Raw genomic sequence first — 19,982 nt, 5'->3', positions numbered from 1 at the left:
TTGGTCAATCTTTGTAGGAAGATAGTTGCGTTTACTGGACTTGTCCTGGAATACAATAAAGTTGTCACGGTTCTCGAAACACGGAGCTTCTTCATTCCATGATACCATCGCAGCCGGGCCTCGATTTTCCGAATCATCCAGAGTTTCGTGAATTAAGTCGTTGAATATGGCTGCTCGGTGGATGAACTTGGAGCAAAAATCCCAGACTTGTTTTACAACATTTTCAACACTGTTGCCTCCTACCGATAGTGACCCACACGGATCTAGCGATTTTTGGTTCTTGAAACGTTTTTCAAACACGGCCGCTTTGAAGCGGAACTTGTATGGCTCATTGGGTTTCTTCGTCGGAAACCCAGCAGTTCCATCGGAAGGCTCGGATTGACATCTCTGAAAACAACATTCGTATGTAAAAGTGAATGTTGTTTATACAGAATAACTGTCTTAAATGACCATCATGGTAGTGAATGCTTCCGCACATCTACATACCAACCTTTGGTCCTGCTGAAGATCCTGCAGATTGCATACCGACACTTTCATTGCTGCTATTGGCGCTCCAGGAATCATCATTTTGAAGATATTCCTCGTCCAAGAACAGTGGTGAATATTTCGAAGCACTGTGTAACATATGCCATGTCCCATAGAATTAATATTATTATAAAATATATGTAATTTTCTTAAGGATAGGAGTAAGAATTAAAATTGTTAAAAATCCCTATAAAATTGCCCGCTTGACACACCGTCACTACGTTCTATCCCCACGATACGGCAACGCGTACGCCTACGCATACGCACCGAGAGGTAGCGGAAAATGTTCTATGAAGAGGAGACGAAAAAAGGGAGTTTTTTTGGGGCTGGAGAGATGAAAAGGAGGCATATCGAGTCTCTTCTGGCTTGAGCCTCCGTTCGAAGAAGGTGCGTGAAAAAGTGATTAAACGTCGTTAGCGAGAAAGTGACTAAAAACGTGCTGGTGCTTTCTACCAGAATGAAGAAGATTATACTCTGGAGAATCCGGTCGTGTATCGTCCCGACGGGGATTTGAGTTTAAGAGATCGAACCCGCGAGTGTTAAGAACTAGATCGCTGAAATCGAAGTGCAAAACTAGGTCCGAACCACCTCCCAGGGTTAACTGCCCTCCACGCCAAGCGGGCAAATCATTGTGTGCGCGTAGTGTCTGAGCCGATACCCTCGTGAAGAACCCAGCGACTAAGGACGGTGTGGGCCATCGTAGCTCCCCTTAAACTCTCATCAGGCTAGGTGCCCCTGGGATGAGACAAAGGTAAGTCCATGCTCTACCGCCTATTAGTACCTAAATGCTAACTTACATTCTGTCGATCCAACGGAAAAATTGCTTATTGAGAGTTAATTTTTTCATTTGGTCGCTGGGGAGTTTCATAGGTGTTTGACGAAAGGAGATTAAAAAAATCAACGCTCCTATCGAAAATTATAAAATTGGTTCACACAGCTTTCATATCGTTGCGAATACTACGTTTCCCATACCTCTGACCATTTCAATAGGTAGCGCTATAGAGCGAGTGAAGATAGAATCACGGTAAAGACACCGTCGGTAGATTCAGTGCAGCACATGTGATTTGGTGCTTCTCTTTTTCATAGGATATATCAATTTCATTTCAAGGCCGAGCAAAAATTTCAAGGTTATAGGTTATCGTATTTTTTTCTTTTGCACGTTCGTTCGTATTTGCATGCACCATTGTAGTCGGAGATACGCAATAGAGAAACCACACGGTAGGTCAATATAATTACCGGCATCATGATCGGCGATTTAGAAAAGTCTTACCTCGAGGACATGGTAGTAACATTCCTCACCGATGACGAGCTCAAGTTTGAGCTGGAAATAAGAAATTTATTCGACAATAGAGATCGCTCGATCACCGTAAATCGTAGGAAATTAAAAAATGCGCTGCGCGAGGAATCAGAGGGTTTGCAACGTGTTTATGCGTACCGTCGTAGACCGAAGGAAGAAATTAATATTTGCCAACGCAGGTTGGAAAGAGTACGGGCGGAAATCGTGATGGACGATGTATTAAAAGACACGTCAAAGACAGGGCTGCTACACATGTACAATCGTCTGAAGTTATTTAAGAAAACTTATGCAACTCGGGACTGTATTAATGAGGCAAATTGGTTGTTTTCAAATATCGTCCAATTGTACTTGAACAATTTTGGCGATAAGCTTCTGTTACCAACGCCTCCGGGCTCGCCTAATTTGGTTCAATTAGAGGGCGCAGCTAGTCTCGAGGCTCAATCAGCGAGTGCAGGTGATCTGATCAATTTAGCTCATCCAGTGGATGCAACTGTAGGAATAGTGCAAGAACACACGTCGCCCACACAATCGGTTCATAATGTATCACAATTGTTTTCGAATGTGTCGATTAATCCTGCCCATACAGTAGACAGTGTTTCGCTAGTAGGAGGGCACGTACCAGCTACGACGACTGGTAGTCTTGGAGCAGTACCGCGTATAGTGAATACAGTGACAACGTCGGTTACTTTTTCTACGGTTGTGACATCTTCTAGCACTTTCACCAGTGTTGCTTCATTAGGACCAATGCCTCCCATATGGTCCACCCCGCGTTATCGAGTATCAACGAGTGTACAACAATCTCGCCATGTTCGTTTTGATGCAGCGCGTTCGTTGACAAATGTGTTTCGGAATAGTGACGAATCAGTGTCGGGTGCAAGAATGAATCCAACGGCACCGTTCTCATCGGCGACAGGGAATCTAATTTACAATCAAAGTGCGTTAGTGCCGGCGTCGGGAACATATTGCAGCTCGATTGTTAATCCGTCAGTACATCCAAGTACGCAGGAATATACTCGGCCAGTGTCTTATTGGTCCGATCCGTGGCAATCTACTTCAGACTCGAATCCCACTACCCACAGTACAGAAAGCTTGTCGTTTTCATATGCAAACAATTCTCACGTTCATTATTCAGTTCCTGAACAAAGTACAATTCCGCCTAGTGTTTCCCAACGTAATCTCTATGACCCACCAAGGAATTTCACTTCGGGTAATACCGTGTCTCAGAATCCTTTCGAGAGGCATCCAAGAAGTTCATTTTATTCGATACCTCTAACTGCTACATATTATATAGGCAGGGGCAGACTGCCTACTTCGGACTGGTGGAGTAGAGACTATCTAGTACCCTCCGCACCAGCTCCGAGTATCAACCCTTTCGAAGATTTTGACTTCGACCCCCTTGAGAACCGGGTGAAAACAATCCCTGTGGTGAAATGGCCAATGAAATACGCTGGAGAAGATCGCGGCATGGGATGAATGACTTTTTATGGGAAGTGAATGATTGGACGAAATCGGAGCAGATTTCTGAAAATGAACTTCTTCGCTCGTTTGGAAACTTGTTAACCGGCCGAGCCAAAATGTGGTTTACCAGCAATAAGCATCGGTTCACCACCTACTCGGAGCTAATTGCAAATTTGAAGCTGACCTTCAGACATCCTGATCTAGATCACTTTGTCTTAATGGATATCTATCAAAAAGGCAGCAGAAATCTGAGACGTTTTTAGAATTTTTCCTCGATATTGAGAAAAAATTCAAGAGTCTTACGGTTCGAATTCCGGAAACAGAGATAGTGCAATCTGTACGTAGAAATCTTCTTCCGGAATATAAAAGGGCTCTAATTGGAAGAGAGTTACATGATTTGTATTCTCTGCAATTAGCTGGACAAGAAATTGATGCCACCAACACCTATTTGTTTGTCAAACCGCAAGGTCCCTTGCAGAGTCATGCAGTGCAAGTATCGGAAAACCGGACCACAGGAAACGTTTATTACAATCGGGAGAGAGGACCTCCGGGTCATCCAAATAAGGTACAAAATTATAAAAACCCACAAAATTCTAACCCACGGCCAAATCAAGGGCAAAATCCAAGCAGCGCACAGTGGTTCCATTCCCTTAGAAGGGCGGTCATAAATATAAATTACGGAAGTTATACGGTAAAATGGTGTACTTTTAGTATTTTTCGGGTTAAACAGCCTATTTTTAGGTAGGCTCAGTCATTATCATACTTTACGGAGCCGATTTCAGTATTATATGCAAAAATCCAACAAACAACGTTCAATATACATTATTGATGGAGATGCGTGGGTGGGAAGATGCTTGTTATTGTGAAAGTAGTAAACGAAAATAAACCTGATTAATCCACCTAGCCAGTGTTAATGACTTTCTAGTGCATATGAAAATATAGTATTTTTGCCATAACTTTTAGACTCATTGTGCGATCTGGCCAATTCTTATTAGAAAACAAATGGATATGATTTCACGTCGAACGTAACTTGTTCCGAACAAATCGGTTAAGTCTAGATCAACATTTAAAAAGGGCGTAACAGCCAATTGTTTTTCCTTCTGAATCTTTGTCCACATATATAGCTAAATATGTAGACGACGAATAAGAAGGAATAAATCTAGACCAATATTTGAAAAGGGCGTAACAGCCAAAAGTTATTCCTTTTGATTCTTCGTCTACATATATAGCTATATATGTGGACCAAGAATCAGAAGGAATAAATTTTGACTGTTACGCCCTTTTCAAATGTTGGCCTAGAAATATTGGTTGTTACACCCTTTCCAAATGTTGGTCTAGAAGTATAAGTGAGTTTTTTGCGCACATACATACGCACACATACACACGCACAGACATATATCATCTGGTATCTAATACTATGGGTCTCCGGGCATCTTATAACAGTTCGTTTTTGGAACAAACGTATAGCCTTTACGTATACTCAGTATATGAGAAAGGCAAAACGGTTTAATATATCAATTTAAAGTTAAATATAATACTATTATACCACGATATACTTTTTAATAATCTGCATCCTGATAGCTCTTAAATGACAGCTTAAAATTTAAATATCTTCTCAGAGATGTCTGAGAATGAAAATCGGGGAGGAATACGCTTTTCAGTCTCATAAAGTTGACCATGATAAAGAAAACATAATACTCGTGTTCATCAATTTTGGTAATTTTTTACCATCGATTATTTATTTCCAAGCTCAGTCGCAGACTGTGGTAACTGACATGCCATTTAGGCTGCAGCCAGAAATATGAATACACTTAAAGGATATTCAAAAAGAATTGAAGCGGCACACGATTAAATTGAGAAAAAAATATGATATCTGTTAAACAAACATAATTTTGTTATTTGTTTACACTTAGCTTTCTCGTGGACCGTTGCAGCTGAAATAGGCTTTAGATGAAAGATAGGAGTGTAAATATTTACTCAGAGGATGTTTCTGGAGGGGATCTGAAGGGGAAACATACTTTCTTAGTGGATGAAGAAGATAACAAAATTGAGTATAAAATTGTGTTTTCGTCAAAGAAACATAGTAAAGCTATTTGTTTACCATTTGCTTGGTCGCAGTTGGTCGCAGCTGAAATAGCTTGTAGACGACAGATTAGAGTGTGAATTTTTACTCACAGGATGTTTCTAGAGGGAATTTCAAGGGGAAACATATTTTCGTAAAGGATGAAGATAACAAAATTTAGAAGAAAATTGTGTTTCCGTCGAAGAAACATAGTAAAGTTATTTGTTTACCATTTGCTTGGTCGCAAACGGTCGCAGTTGAAATAGCCTTTAGATGACAGATTAGAGTGTTAATATTTACTTAGAGGATGTTTCTGGAGGGGATTTGAAGGGGAAACATACTTTCTTGGAGGATAGAGATAACAAAATTTAGAAGAAAATTGTTTTTCCGTCGAAGAAACATGAAAAAGTTATTTGTTTACCATTTGCTTGGTCGCAAACGGTCGCAGCTGAAATAGCCTTTAGATGACAGATTAGAGTGTAAATATTTACTCACTGGATGTTTCTGGAGGGGATTTGAAGGGGAAACATATTTTCGTAAAGGATGAAGATATTAAAATTAAGAAGAAAATTGTTTTTCCGCCGAAGAAACATAGAAAAGTTATTTGCTTTTGCCTTTAGATGACAGATTAGAGTGTTAATATTTACTAAGAGGATGTTTCTGAAGGGGATTTGAAGGGGAAACATACTTTCTTGGAGGATAGAGATAACAAAATTTAGAAGAAAATTGTTTTTCCGTCGAAGAAACATGAAAAAGTTATTTGTTTACCATTTGCTTGGTCGCAGATGGTCGCAGCTGAAATAGCATTTAGATGATAGAGAATAGTGTAAATATTTACTCAGGAAATGTTTCTGGAGGGGATCTGAAGGGGAAACATATTTTATTGGTGGATGAAAATAATGGAATTCATTAGGAAATTGTGAATCCGTTTATCAAACACAGTAGAGTTTTTCGTTGACCATTTGCTTGGTTGCGGGCGGTCCCAGCTGAAATAGCATGTAGATGACAGATTAGAGTGTAAATATTTACTCACAGGATGTTTCTGTAGGGGATTTAAAGGTAAAACATAAGTTTCATGAGGTATGCCAACATTTTCACGTATAGTTTATTTAACTGGATTATCTTCAATTCGAAGCCTTATACAGATCATATTAGCTCAAATTCTACAAAAATGACGATTGAATCTTATATAGTATACCATAACGTAGCTGTTTAGGGATAACTTGTTGAATTTCGTTAAAGTCATGTTTTTGGATTTATGACCTATGGGGGAACCACTGTGCAGCGGTAATAAAAAATCGCTGTATCAAAAACGGGAACCGAGTTTAGCAAATCAACAACCAAAAAAATTTGATAAATCCAAACCGGATGAAAAGTCCAGTGTCTTCCAAATGGAGAAACTAAACGCGGAAAACAAATTACTAGATTTTGTACCACTGAACGACAAGTTTGTGTGTTTCAATTGTCGCAGCCAAGAACATTTAACCTACCAGTGTACAAAGCCTTATAAAGTTCACTGTCAGGTTTGTGGGTTCAAAGGATACCCGACACACCGATGCCCGTTCTGTGAAAAAAACTCGGCGCGCCGGAGGGAGACCGGCAAATCGATGAACAATTAACTGATGTCGAAAATATCTTGTTCACGCTTGGGTACGAGCCGAGACCCGATAGCAACCTATTATCCAAGCCCGACATAGCACCAAGTTCAATGTTTTCTGTGCTGACAGATAATAGACCTTTTTAACTGTGTCGATTTTCGATCAACCGCTCAAAGCGATTATAGACAGTGGCTGTCAGAAGACTCTAATTTTGAACAGTAATTCTCCTATTTGGAGACTAAACAACACCAGAATTTTTCCTTCTCGTTTATCACTCACCAGTGCTTCTGGAGATCCCTTACGGGTATCTGGTCAAGTTTATCTTCCATTTACCATGCTGGACAAAACGAGAATAATGGAAGCAACGATTGTCGAGGATCTTCCTGTGGACTGTATCGCCGGGATTGATTTTTTTGATATGTTCGACATCCACATTTCGATGGACAGTGCATTGTTATACCAAATTAATGCAGAAGAGTGTCCCCAGTCCTCTCCTGAACTCGTTGAGCTTAGCTCCGAGCAGGATCGAGAGATAAACCGCGTCAAACAACTGTTTAAACAAGCTATGTCAGACCAGCTCGAGGCAACCTCGCTGGTCCAACACACCATAGAACTGAAAGACGAATTTAAAAGTGTAGCTCCAATTCGTGTTACTCCATTCCCATACTCGCCTTCTATTCATAGGTCCCTGAACGAAGAGGTTGATCGACTCCTAGCTCTTGGCGTTATAGAAGAGTCTAATTCCGATTGGGCTTTGAATGCAGTGCCGATAAAAAAGCCGAATGGATCGATTCGTTTATGCCTAGATGCGCGTAAGCTAAACGCTCGCACAAAACGTGATGCGTATCCATTGGCGCACGTAGGGAGAATATTGGGGAGGTTAGGGAAAACGCGCTTTCTGAGTACTATTGATCTGAAGGATGCGTTCCTTCAGATACCGTTATGTGACAAGTCAAAGCCGTTAACTGCGTTTTGCATTCAAGGGAGAGGTATGTATCAATACACTCGCCTCCCTTTTGGCCTAACCAATAGTCCAGCTACCTTATCCAGGCTGATGGATAAAATCCTCGGCTCGGGTGCCCTAGAGCCTCAAATATTCGTCTATCTTGACGATATCATCGTAGCGAGTGAAACTTTTGAGGAGCACGTAAGACTTCTCGAGGAGTTAGCTATTAGGCTGCGTGAGGCGAACTTGTCAATAAATATTCAAAAGTCGCAGTTCTGCCGTTCCGAAGTCCCCTTTTTGGGGTATCTTCTGTCTTGCGACGGTCTGAAGCCTGACCCCTCTAAGGTGCAGGCCATTCTGGACTTTGAACCTCCTAAGACCATCCGACAAATTCGTCGATTTCTTGGGATGGTAAATTATTACCGGAGATTTATTGCCGACTTTGGCACCATCACAGCTCCGATTTCGGATCTCCTTTCCGGAAAACCGAAGGTAGTCAGATGGACCAAAGAAACCGAACAAGCCTTCCGAACGATCAAGGAACGGCTGATCACCGCCCCCATCCTCTCGAATCCGGATTTCGCCATAGAGTTTTCCGTTCAAACCGATGCCAGCGATCGTGCTGTGGCAGGTGTATTGACTCAGGTCCAGGACGGTTTGGAAAAAGTAATCAGCTTCTTTTCACAGAAGTTGAACTCCGCCCAACAAAACTATTCCGCCACGGAAAAGGAAGCGTTAGCGGCGCTTCTGGCAATAGATAAATTCCGAGGATATATTGAAGGATCGCACTTCACGCTGATCACAGACGCGTCGGCGCTCCAATATATTCGGAATAACAAATGGCGACCTGCATCCAGGTTGAGTCGTTGGAGTTTAGACCTCCAACATCTGGACATGACGATAGTGCATCGTCGGGGTTCCGACAATATAGTGCCTGATGCACTTTCACGCAGTATCTGTGCAGTAGATGCATCTTCTACCAAGACTTCATACAATGAAGTTATACAGAAGATTCAGGACGATCCGGATCAATATGCGGACTTTCGGTTCGAGGATAACCAACTATGGAAATACGTAGCCGTCGATGATGAACCCTTCGATGTGAGATTCGAGTGGAAATTGGTGCCTCCGCCGGAAAACCGAACACAGATAATTGAAAGGGAACATGTAGAGAGTTTCCATCTTCGAGTGGAAAAACAGTAGCCAGGTTACAACTGCGGTATTACTGGCCTTACTTAGCTTCAGAGACCAGAAAATGGATTCAAAAGTGCGAAGTTTGTAAGGAGTGTAAACCGGCGTACGTTCCGACCATACCGGTAATGGGAAAGCAGAAGATCGCAGATCATCCATGGCAAATAATAGCCATGGATTACGGTCCCTGCCCAAAAGTCGAGCTGGATTTATGCATATACTGGTAATTCAGGATCTTTTTAGTAAGTGGTGCCAACTGCATCCAATGCGTCGGATAGAGTCCGGAAGCTTATGTAAGACGTTGCGCGAAGGTTGGTTCTTACGAATTCGATTCCGGAAATAGTACTGACCGATAATGCTTCCACTTTCATTTCGAAAGAATTCGAAGCATTTTGTCGCAGTGGGAAGTTAAACATTGGACAACGGCCCGGCATCATAGCCAGGGAAATCCGGTGGAGCGATTGAATAGGTCAATAAATGCTGCCATTCGGACCTACTGTAAACAAGACCAGCGAGGATGGGACGTTAAGATCCCGGACATTGAGCATGTTTTCAATAACACGGTACATTCCGCGACAGGTTTTACCCCCTTTTTCATTACACATAATCATGAGATTACCTTGTCGGGAACGGATCATCAACGGATGCGGCGGAAGGAGGATTATTCTTCAGAGTGTACAGCTGAGCATCGCAAACAGATCGGCGATGAGATTTATGATATAGTTAAAAAGAACTTATTGAAAGCCTATGAAACTAATGCGAACCGTTATAATTTACGGAAGCGATCGCGTCCGGCGGACTTCCAACCAGGACAACTAATATACCGCCGAAACTTCAAGGCGTCGAATGCGGGAGAGTATTACAACGCGAAGCTCGCCCCCATGTACCTGCCATGCCGCGTAATAGTTAAGCGCGGAAGTAGCTCCTACGAGCTAGAAGATGAGCAAGGTAAAAATATAGGCGTGTGGCCGGCTGAACATCTAAAACCTTAAAACGTGTGTTTCTTGCGTAATCTCCATGTTCTCATTCTGTTTTGTGTGTATTACTGTTGATTTTCTTATTTCAGATTGGTTCGTTGTAAAAGTCTCCGGAGAAATTTAGATTTTGATAGTTCACATTCTCTTCAATCGTCAGTTGAATTTGTCTCTCAAGTGCACTGAGAGGGCAAAATTTGCATGCTGTGATTGCGTCGATTCTACCTTGTGACGTCCAGTGTTCCTTGCCAGCAGCGTAGGGTGTAAAGGATAGAACTAGTAGAATCAAAATTTTATCAAAGAACTAAGAAGTAGAATGCTGACTGCTGACTGCTTCAGGATATCTAAGGCCGGCCGAATAAAAAGACATTTGAATTTGAACCCCAGGAAGCTACTGGTAGATGGGATCTAGGTGTATCTTACAATAGAGAAGATGTAAATGCTAGAATAAACCATTGACTATCAGTGGTGGTGGCGGAATGGATAGTACGAACTCCGAAAGACAAGTTGTGAAAACCAATCGCGAAAAAAAAAATGAAATAGTTGTGGTCCACCTAACAAGAGTTTAGTGAATAATAGGTTGATTGATGTCATGTGATTTGCTGGAGTCGCTTAGATGGGACGAATAAAAATAAATAATTATCAATAATGCTCTTGCACAAGGCAAAGCATAACGAGTGCTTGATGAGACCGAGAAAATTTATATTGGACCCACCGTGATGGCGTGCCAGATCACGGGAGTCCCCCAATTGCGCGAACCCGACTCAAGCACTCAATAAATCCTAAAATTTTGCCACTTTGTTATCAAATTCATTATTATTTTGTCTATTATTTATTATTGTTTTGTTAAATTCTCATTTTCATTAAAGTTATTATTCTTTTGTTTTTTTTTGTTTAATTGTTAAAAAAATATATTTCATATTTTTTTTTATTGTGCCCCAGGGGAAATGTAACATATGCCATGTCCCATAGAATTAATATTATTATAAAATATATGTAATTTTCTTAAGGATAGGAGTAAGAATTAAAATTGTTAAAAATCCCTATAAAATTGCCCGCTTGACACACCGTCACTACGTTCTATCCCCACGATACGGCAACGCGTACGCCTACGCATACGCACCGAGAGGTAGCGGAAAATGTTCTATGAAGAGGAGACGAAAAAAGGGAGTTTTTTTGGGGCTGGAGAGATGAATAAGAGGCATATCGAGTCTCTTCTGGCTTGAGCCTCCGTTCGAAGAAGGTGCGTGAAAAAGTGATTAAACGTCGTTAGCGAGAAAGTGACTAAAAACGTGCTGGGGCTTTCTACCAGAATGAAGAAAATTATACTCTGGAGAATCCGGTCGTGTATCGTCCCGACGGGGATTTGAGTTTAAGAGATCGAACCCGCGAGTGTTAAGAACTAGATCGCTGAAATCGAAGTGCAAAACTAGGTCCGAACCACCTCCCAGGGTTAACTGCCCTCCACGCCAAGCGGGCAAATCATTGTGTGCGCGTAGTGTCTGAGCCGATACCCTCGTGAAGAACCCAGCGACTAAGGACGGTGTGGGCCATCGTAGCTCCCCTTAAACTCTCATCAGGCTAGGTGCCCCTGGGATGAGACAAAGGTAAGTCCATGCTCTACCGCCTATTAGTACCTAAATGCTAACTTACAACTGACATCCAAATCTAACGGGTCATCGAATCCTTCACCGTATTGCATTAAAACAACATCCTCACTTTCACTTGCACTTGTAGTTTCGACGTTTGCTTCCAAAAAAAGGCCCTCCGTGGAGGTTTCATTTTCCGGCTCCTCCATTCCGATGCTTCGATGTTTCCAAACAACTGAAACGGTAGCATAGATGCTTTTGTTTATTATCCTCGACCGACGATTCTAATCGTTGCACACGAGATTGACATAACAGCAAAACAAACAAATTACAATGTGGAGTAGCTAAACTACTTCACAGTGAAACATTGATGTCAACGAGCAAAAAAAAGTTTCTTTATCAAAAAGCTACTCCTGCATGTACGGCGGGCGTGTTTTCGCAGTGACTCTGCTGTCACTAGCTGAGCTTGTTTTTTTCTCGAGATGGATAATATATGGACCTGACGTTTTGGGCTGATGGGTCATGCGTTCTGAAATGTTGCACACTACAAAATTTGCCTTAAAGTGTCTTAAACACAAAAATATTATTTTCACTGATTTAGACTTTTACCAGAATACATCGGTTCAAGTATTATTGACTATTGTTTGCAACCATAAATGAGGTAGGGCTTTAGAACCCAATTCCTAGCTGTTGTCATTCCATTCATCAACAAACGCCTACTGCCATCTTCTACACTTCCATACGATATTAGACTGAAGACTATAAAATATACTTGAATATACATGTTCAAATACATATATGAAATTGTCATCTATCATATATTTCCCAACTCTACAATCTGTACCCTTTCAATTTTGCACTGGCGGTACCAGTGTTGTGGTAATGTTGGATCACCAGCAATTTTGACGTAATTAGTTCATTCATAATCAGGCGTCAGCAGTAAAAACTATAAGGTCAGAATTAGCACGAACTAGTTCAGTACATAAGTAAAACAAAACCCTATTTTGACACTGAAATTAATATTGCAAACCAAAAAATAACCCAAAATGTCATATAATAATAAGAACAGTCCATCCATTACCATACTTATTTTTAATTTAGGAGTTCCTCCAGAATTTCCTCGAAAAAAATCTTGGAATATTCATCCTAGTGTTATTTCATGTATTTATTCAGAAATGCTTTGGAAAGTAACTACCTGGAATAATTCTATGGGAAATACTTCCAAGAAATAAACTCGGTAAGCCATCCAACAATTTCTTCAGGCATACCTTTACTTTTTTAAGAATTTCTTCGGAAATTGTTTAATTCATAGTTAACATTAAAAATTATTCCAGGAATTTAATTTAAAATGCCAACAGAACTTCTATTACAAAATCCTCCGCAAATTAATTCAGAAATTTCTTCGGAAACTCGTAAAGGTTTCGTAAAGCAGGTTTTTTCGAATTTCACTAGCTTTGCCCGAATTCCTTCCAAAATTTCTATAGGAAAACCTTAGTAAGTTCCGTAAGGAATTCTTCCAGAAATTTGTTCAGAAACTATTCTTAGGGTACTTAAGGGAACTCCTCCGAAAACTCGTTTCGTAATATTTTATTAGGGAAATTGCTACAGAAAAAAAATCGGAAATCTTTCCAGTACTTCACTTCGAATTTCCCCAGAAAATTCTAGGATGAAACTCTAGAAATATCTGAATGAACTTCTAAAGAAATTTCCAAGGAATTTCTAATGAATTGTGTTTGAGAAATTTTGACATTCTTGAATAAAAAAAACAGTTTCTTAGAATCCAAAAATTCTTTTGGATTTTTATCCAGGGATTATTTGGTACATGCGGGCAGCAGGGACTATGTTCAAGGGCTTGGCGATCCCTCCCAAGGCCATCTGCGAGTTGTGGGGCTTGCCTAGGATGTGGTGGGGTTTGACAGTGGGCCCTGTTAAACTTCTATGAAAAGCTGCATGTATCCGCAAGTAGGCCCCACCAAAGCGACCGTGTGCCGCTCAAAGCGCACAAGCCCAAGTGCTGGTGTTAGGTGGGACGCTAAACAGCCCTGACACGACGGCCCTCCGACGAGACAGGAGGTTTGCGCAGGCCCAATAAGCCGCCTGGAAAACCAATCATTACGAACGATATAAGAGATAATGCGACTCGATATAATCGGCAAAGACCTAGGCGACGAATACAGGATCACGATTGGAAGCCTGGAACATGGAACTGCAAGTCGCTAGGTTTCGCAGGTTGCGACAGGATGACCTACGATGAATTACGTCCCGCAACTTCGACGTCGTGGCGCTGCAGGAGATTTGCTGGACAGGACAGAAAGTATGGAAAAGCGGGCATCGAGCGGCTACCTTCTACCAAAGCTGTGGCACCACCAACGAGCTGGGAACCGGCTTCATAGTGCTGGGTAAGATGCGCCAACGCGTGATTGGGTGGCAGACAATCAACGCAAGGATGAGCAAGCTGAGGATTAAAGGCCGTTTCTTCAACTATCGCATCACCAACGTGCACTACCCACATGAAGGCAGATCCGACGACGAGAAAGAAGCGTTCTACGCGCAGCTGGAGCAGACATACGATGGATGCCCACTGCGGGACGTAAAAATCGTCATCGGTGACATGAACGCACAGGTAGGAAGGGAGGAAATGTGTGGACCGGTCATCGGACCGGATAGTCTGCAAACCGTATCGAATGACAACGGCCAACGATGCATAAACTTCGCAGCCTCCCGCGGAATGGTAGTCCGAAGCACCTTCCTTCCCCGCAAAAATATCCACAAGGCCACATGGAGATAACCTAACCAAGAAACGGAAAACCAAATCGACCACGTTCTAATCGACGGTGAATTCATATCCGACATCACGAATGCCCGCACTTACCGCAGTGCGCTGTGAATCAGACCACTACCTCGTTGCAGTATGCCTGCGCTCAAAACTCTCGACGGTGTACAACACGCGTCGAAGTCGGACGCCGCGGCTTAACATTGGGCGGCTACAAGACGGTAGACTAGCCCAAGGATACGCGCAGCAGCTGGAAGTGGCACTTCCAACAGAAGAGCAGCTAGGCGCAGATGGCTGGAGAGATATTCGATCCGCCATTGGTAGCACCGCAACCGCTGCACTTAGCACGGTGCCCCTGGATCAGAGAAACGACTGGTATGACGGCGAATGTGAGCAGTTAGTAGAAGAGAAAAATTCATCATGGGCGAGATTGCTGCAACACCGCACGAGGGCAAACGAGGCACGATATAAACAGGCGCGGAACAGACAAAACTCGATTTTCCGGAGGAAAAAGCGTCAGCAGGAAAATCGAGACCGTGAAGAGACGGAGCAACTGTACCACGCTAATAACACACGAAAGTTCTAGGAGAAGTTAAACCCTTCACGGAAGGGCCACGTGCCGTAGCCCGATATGTGGGAGTAGATAAAGGGGAAGCTTCGTACGAACGAGCATGAGGTGATCCAAAGGTGGCGGCAGCACTACGAAGAACACCTGAATGGCGATGTGACAGACGAAGATGGCGGTATGGTGATGGACCTGAGTGAACGCGCGCAGGATATAATTTTACCGGCTCCGGATCTCCAGGAAATCCAGGAGGAGATTGGCCGGCTGAAGAACAACAAAGCCCCTGGGGTTGACCAACTACCAGGAGAGCTATTTAAACACAGTGGTGAGGCACTGGCTAGAACGCTGCACTGGGTCATTACCACGATTTGGGAGGAGGAAGTTTTGCCGCAGGAGTCGATGGAAGGTGTGGTGTGTCCCATCTACAAAAAGGGCGATAAGCTGGATTGTAGCAACTACCGCGCAATCACATTGCTGAACGCCACCTACAAGGTACTCTTCCAAATTTTATGCCGTCGACTAACACCAATGACAAGAGAGTTCGTGGGGCAGTACCAGACAGGTTTTATGGGCGAAAATTCCACCACGGACCAGGTGTTCGCCATTCGCCAAGTACTGCAGAAATGCCGCGAATATAACGTGCCCACACATCATCTATTCATCGACTTTAAAGCCGCATATGATACAATCGATTGGGACCAGCTATGGCAGCTAATGCACGAACACGGATTTCCGGAAAAACTGACACGGTTGATCAAAGCGACGATGGATCGGGTGATGTGCGTAGTTCGAGTTGCAGGGGCATTCTCGAGTCCCTACGAAACCCGCAGAGGGTTACGGCAAGGTGATGGTCTTTCGTGTCTGCTATTCAACATCGCTTTGGAAGGGGTAATACGAAGAACAGGGATTAACACGAGTGGTACAATTTTCAATAAGTCCGTCCAGCTATTTGGCTTCGCCGACGACTTAGATATTATGGCACGTAACTTTGAGAAGATGGGGGAAGCCTACATCAGACTGAAGAAAGAAGCTAAGCGGATCGGACTAGTCATCAACACGTCGAAGACAAAGTACATGATAGGAAGAGGTTCAAGAGATTGACAATGTGAGCCACCCACCGCGAGTTTGCATCGGTGGTGACGAAACCGAGGTGGTAGAAGAACTTGGGCTCACTGGTGACTGCAGAAAAAGACACCAGCAGAGACATTCAGAGACGCATAGTGGCTGGAAATCGTACGTTCTTTGGACTCCGTAAGACGCTCCGATCGAATAGAGTTCACCGCCGTACCAAACTGGCAATCTACAAAACGCTCATTAGACCGGTAGTCCTCTACGGACACGAGACCTGGACGATGCTCGTGGAGAACCAACGCGGCGCACTTGGAGTTTTCGAAAGGAAAGTGCTGCGTACCATCTATGGTGGGGTGGCAGATGGCGGACGGTACGTGGAGGAGGCGAATGAACCACGAGTTGCATCAGCTGTTGGGAGAACCATCCATCGTTCACACCGCGAAAATCGAACGACTGCGGTGGGCCGGGCACGTAACCAGAATGTCGGACAGTAACCCGATGAAAATGGTTCTCGACAACGATCCGACGGGCACTGGAAGGCGAGGTGCGCAGCGGGCAAGGTGGATCGATCAGGTGGAAGATGACTTGCAGACCCTCCGTAGACTGCGTGGTTGGCGACGTGTAGCCATGGACCGAGCCGAGTGGAGAAGACTCTTATGTACTGCACAGGCCACTTCGGCCGTAGTCTGAATAAATAATAAATAATAATTTGGTACATCTTCTTCTTCTTCTTCATTGGCATTACATTCCCCACCGGGACATTGCCGCCTCACAGTTTCACTTCCACAGTTATTAACTGCGAAGTTTCTAAACCAAGTTACCATTTCTGCATTCGTATATCATGAGGCTAACACGATGATACTGTTATGCCCAGGGAAATCGAGAAAATTTCCAACCCAAAAATTTCCTAGACCGGACCGGGATTCGAACCCAGCCACCCTCAGCTTTGTAGCCGCGCATCTTACCACACGGCTAAGGAGGGCCCCATTATTTGGAACATCCTCAAATTACTCAGAATAAATTCAAAAAAATATTTGGAAATTCCTCCAGATAAATATTCCTCCGAAATCCCAAAGATGGACTTCTAATAATTCTTTCAAATTTTCCCTGGGAACTTCCTCCAGAACTGCTCCTAGCATATTGCTTTTAGAAAACCTTGAGAATTTCATATAGATTTCCGTAGAAACTTTCGAAGACACTCCTGGAGAAATTAACAAAGGCTTTCAAGAAACATTTATTTCAATTTATCTCGAGCCCTGATGAAGATCCAAACACCCGGATCGAACCGTTGACAATGATTTGGAATTATCTACATACTCATGGGACTGAAAGCAGAAAATCCGAATTATTGCTTTCAAGAAAGATTTTCTGAAAACATCCCTGGAAGAATCTTCAATGGATTTAGTGGCGGATTTTTTGAAAATTATGTAGAACTCCTGGAGGAGCTTCCAAAAGTATTTTTGAATGAATTTGCGTTCGATTCGTTTTTTTACAAAAATTGACCGCCATTCGATTTTTAAAACCCACTTCTATACAAAAATTATTGATTTCTGCCGTATCTTAATGGAAAATGCGTTCTATCTACTCATCTCAAAAATCAAAGAGATTCGAATTCAATGTCAAATGTTGAGTCAAGTGCTCTGCGGTGTTTTGCTAGTGCGTTTGAATCATATTATTCCGTACGTCAAACAAAACCGAAATTGTCGAGGAAGCATTTTCCAACTATCTTCAAATTTCAAATTAAACAATGTTCCTTTCGAATTTTAACTTGAACTACACTTGAAATCAAGTGAAAATATTTGACAATTTTGGTTTACTAACTTTAAAAAACGGGGAACATTTCACTGTGTTGCAACTATTCGGAAAAAAGCAATTTTAGCATATGTGCCATCAAATATAAGTCTCTTGCAATCTAAAAAGCGCAAGAGGTAGAGCCTATGGAATCATCTTTCGATTGCAGTAAAATTGCAAAAATGTTGCAAAACACTACAGCCGAAAAAAAAAACTGAATTCGATTTATGGATCTAGTGATTGACAGTCCTTCACTCTACCACAGCACGATTCAACATTTCGAAGGGACTGCATGTTGACTCACCATAAAAACCATACTATTATTAAGTTTTGTACTCAGGTTTTCTGTTACTTGATTGCACCATCGCATGAAAAAAATGTGAGTTGTCAAAACGTAGAACGATGCTAAATTAAACATGATGACACATTCAACTTATCTGCAATTTAATTTACACAAAAAAAATCAATTTTGAAAGACGCATTGAAGTTGCATGGTAAAAAATATGCAACTTTATAATTTTGTCGCTGCTTTTGATATGTATTGCATTGAAGTGAAATCCAACGATTGTGTCGATGAAGGCACCATCAACTCTGCCGGATAAATACTGGTTTTGATGTTGCTCAGAACACATTCAGTTAGAAGGCCACAAAGTCCCAACCATATGTAGCTCTGCTGTCCGAGTAATCTTTGTTTTTACACACCACGTTTCACGATAGATAAGAGCATTCGAAATTTGGTGCGTGGATTTATCCTGTTCGATCTTCATATATTTCTCAAATTCGCTGCTTCTTGAAGAATACTGGCTGAAACTTGAAGAAGTTATTCGAAATGTTCGAATCAACATTTCAGTCGACCAAGTTGGTGAGTAACACTAACATTTTATCTGGGGTATCTCACGATGCCTGAATATCGTGAGATACCCCAGATAAAATACGATAATTTTCCATCGTCATCGATGTAGCCGTGCCCAACTCGCCTTCACAGTGATTCAAGCTGTTGACGGGATTTGTATTTTACAACATTTGCTTCTCTACGCTCCCGTCGGCAGCATCAGAAATCCACTCTTTTCGCTGAGTGCGCAGCTTGCCAGGGCCTAGATTGTTCTCGCTGGTTTCAATACAAAAATGCTTGATGGCCTTCCAGTAGTCTACTTCTCTGCCACCTTTTAAACGAACACTGTCCGCGTTCCAAGCCTGAGACCATACTTCCACCGCTGAATCCGATCAATGGGTAATCGGATCTAACCCATTAGAAAATGATAGTCTGATTCTATATCTGCGTTTCGTTTTTTTTCCCGGACATCAAGACGGCTCCGTCGAAATTTTTGACTGATCCGTTTCCGGCTCCATTTCCATATAGCGGGCAACTAGAGCAACCAACTATTGGTCTCGTCAACTGTAGGCGGCTCTCAAGAGGAAAGTTGAACTTTGCTGTAGACGGGACAAGCGCGCGTGAGTGGGTTCTCTGGCCGACGGTAAGGCGAAAGTTGCAACAACCGGAGATACATATTCGCCTCCTCCACAATGATGAGGACAAACACGTGGATGCCAACGAAAGATGCGACATGTCAGTCACTAGCTCGAGCAGTTTGAAAATCTTCTCCAACGCCCGACCAATCACCATTATTGCCGCCAAGGATGTGACACTTTACCAGCGTTAACTCTGAAGCATCCATCTGAGGCCCGAAATCCATCAAGGCCCGACGGCATATCAGCGAGAAACTCAATGGCGGTCCCATGCCATCAGCGCAAATGCTGCATCAACTATTCTGGGCAAGTGGATACACGACGCCTCACTGAAGTTTCCAAAAAAGGGAGCTAACACTGTGTGACAATTAATGGGACATCATGTTACTGTATATTGTTATCATAGTTCTGTACAAAGTGATCCTAATTCGGAAAAAGGGGAAAACAAACACAACTATCCGCAGCAGGTGAGATCAGCCCAAAAGATCACGTCAGGACGATATTTTCATGTTCCGCATCATTCTGAAATCGATCAACGAATAACAAGAGCCCATTTATTTTGATCGTCTGAACCACGAAATTCCCGCACATGCCAGAAAGATACAGAAAAATTCCTCGGCCACACCGCAACGTAGTACCAAGCTTCCATGAGTAGAGACAACTCCCCATCAAAAT

General features: G+C 42.6%; 1 protein-coding gene across 1 annotated transcript in view; it reads right to left on the bottom strand.

Annotated features, from left to right (window-relative positions):
• LOC134227381 (uncharacterized) overlaps positions 1 to 19,982 on the bottom strand; it is an 831,489-nt gene that overhangs the window by 398,438 nt on the left and 413,069 nt on the right. The window lies entirely within an intron of this gene.

Source organism: Armigeres subalbatus, chromosome 3, assembly GCF_024139115.2.
Source record: "Armigeres subalbatus isolate Guangzhou_Male chromosome 3, GZ_Asu_2, whole genome shotgun sequence".
NCBI lineage: Eukaryota > Metazoa > Arthropoda > Insecta > Diptera > Culicidae > Armigeres > Armigeres subalbatus.
Note: the sequence above shows the minus strand (reverse complement) of the source record. Positions and strands in the feature narration are given on the sequence as shown.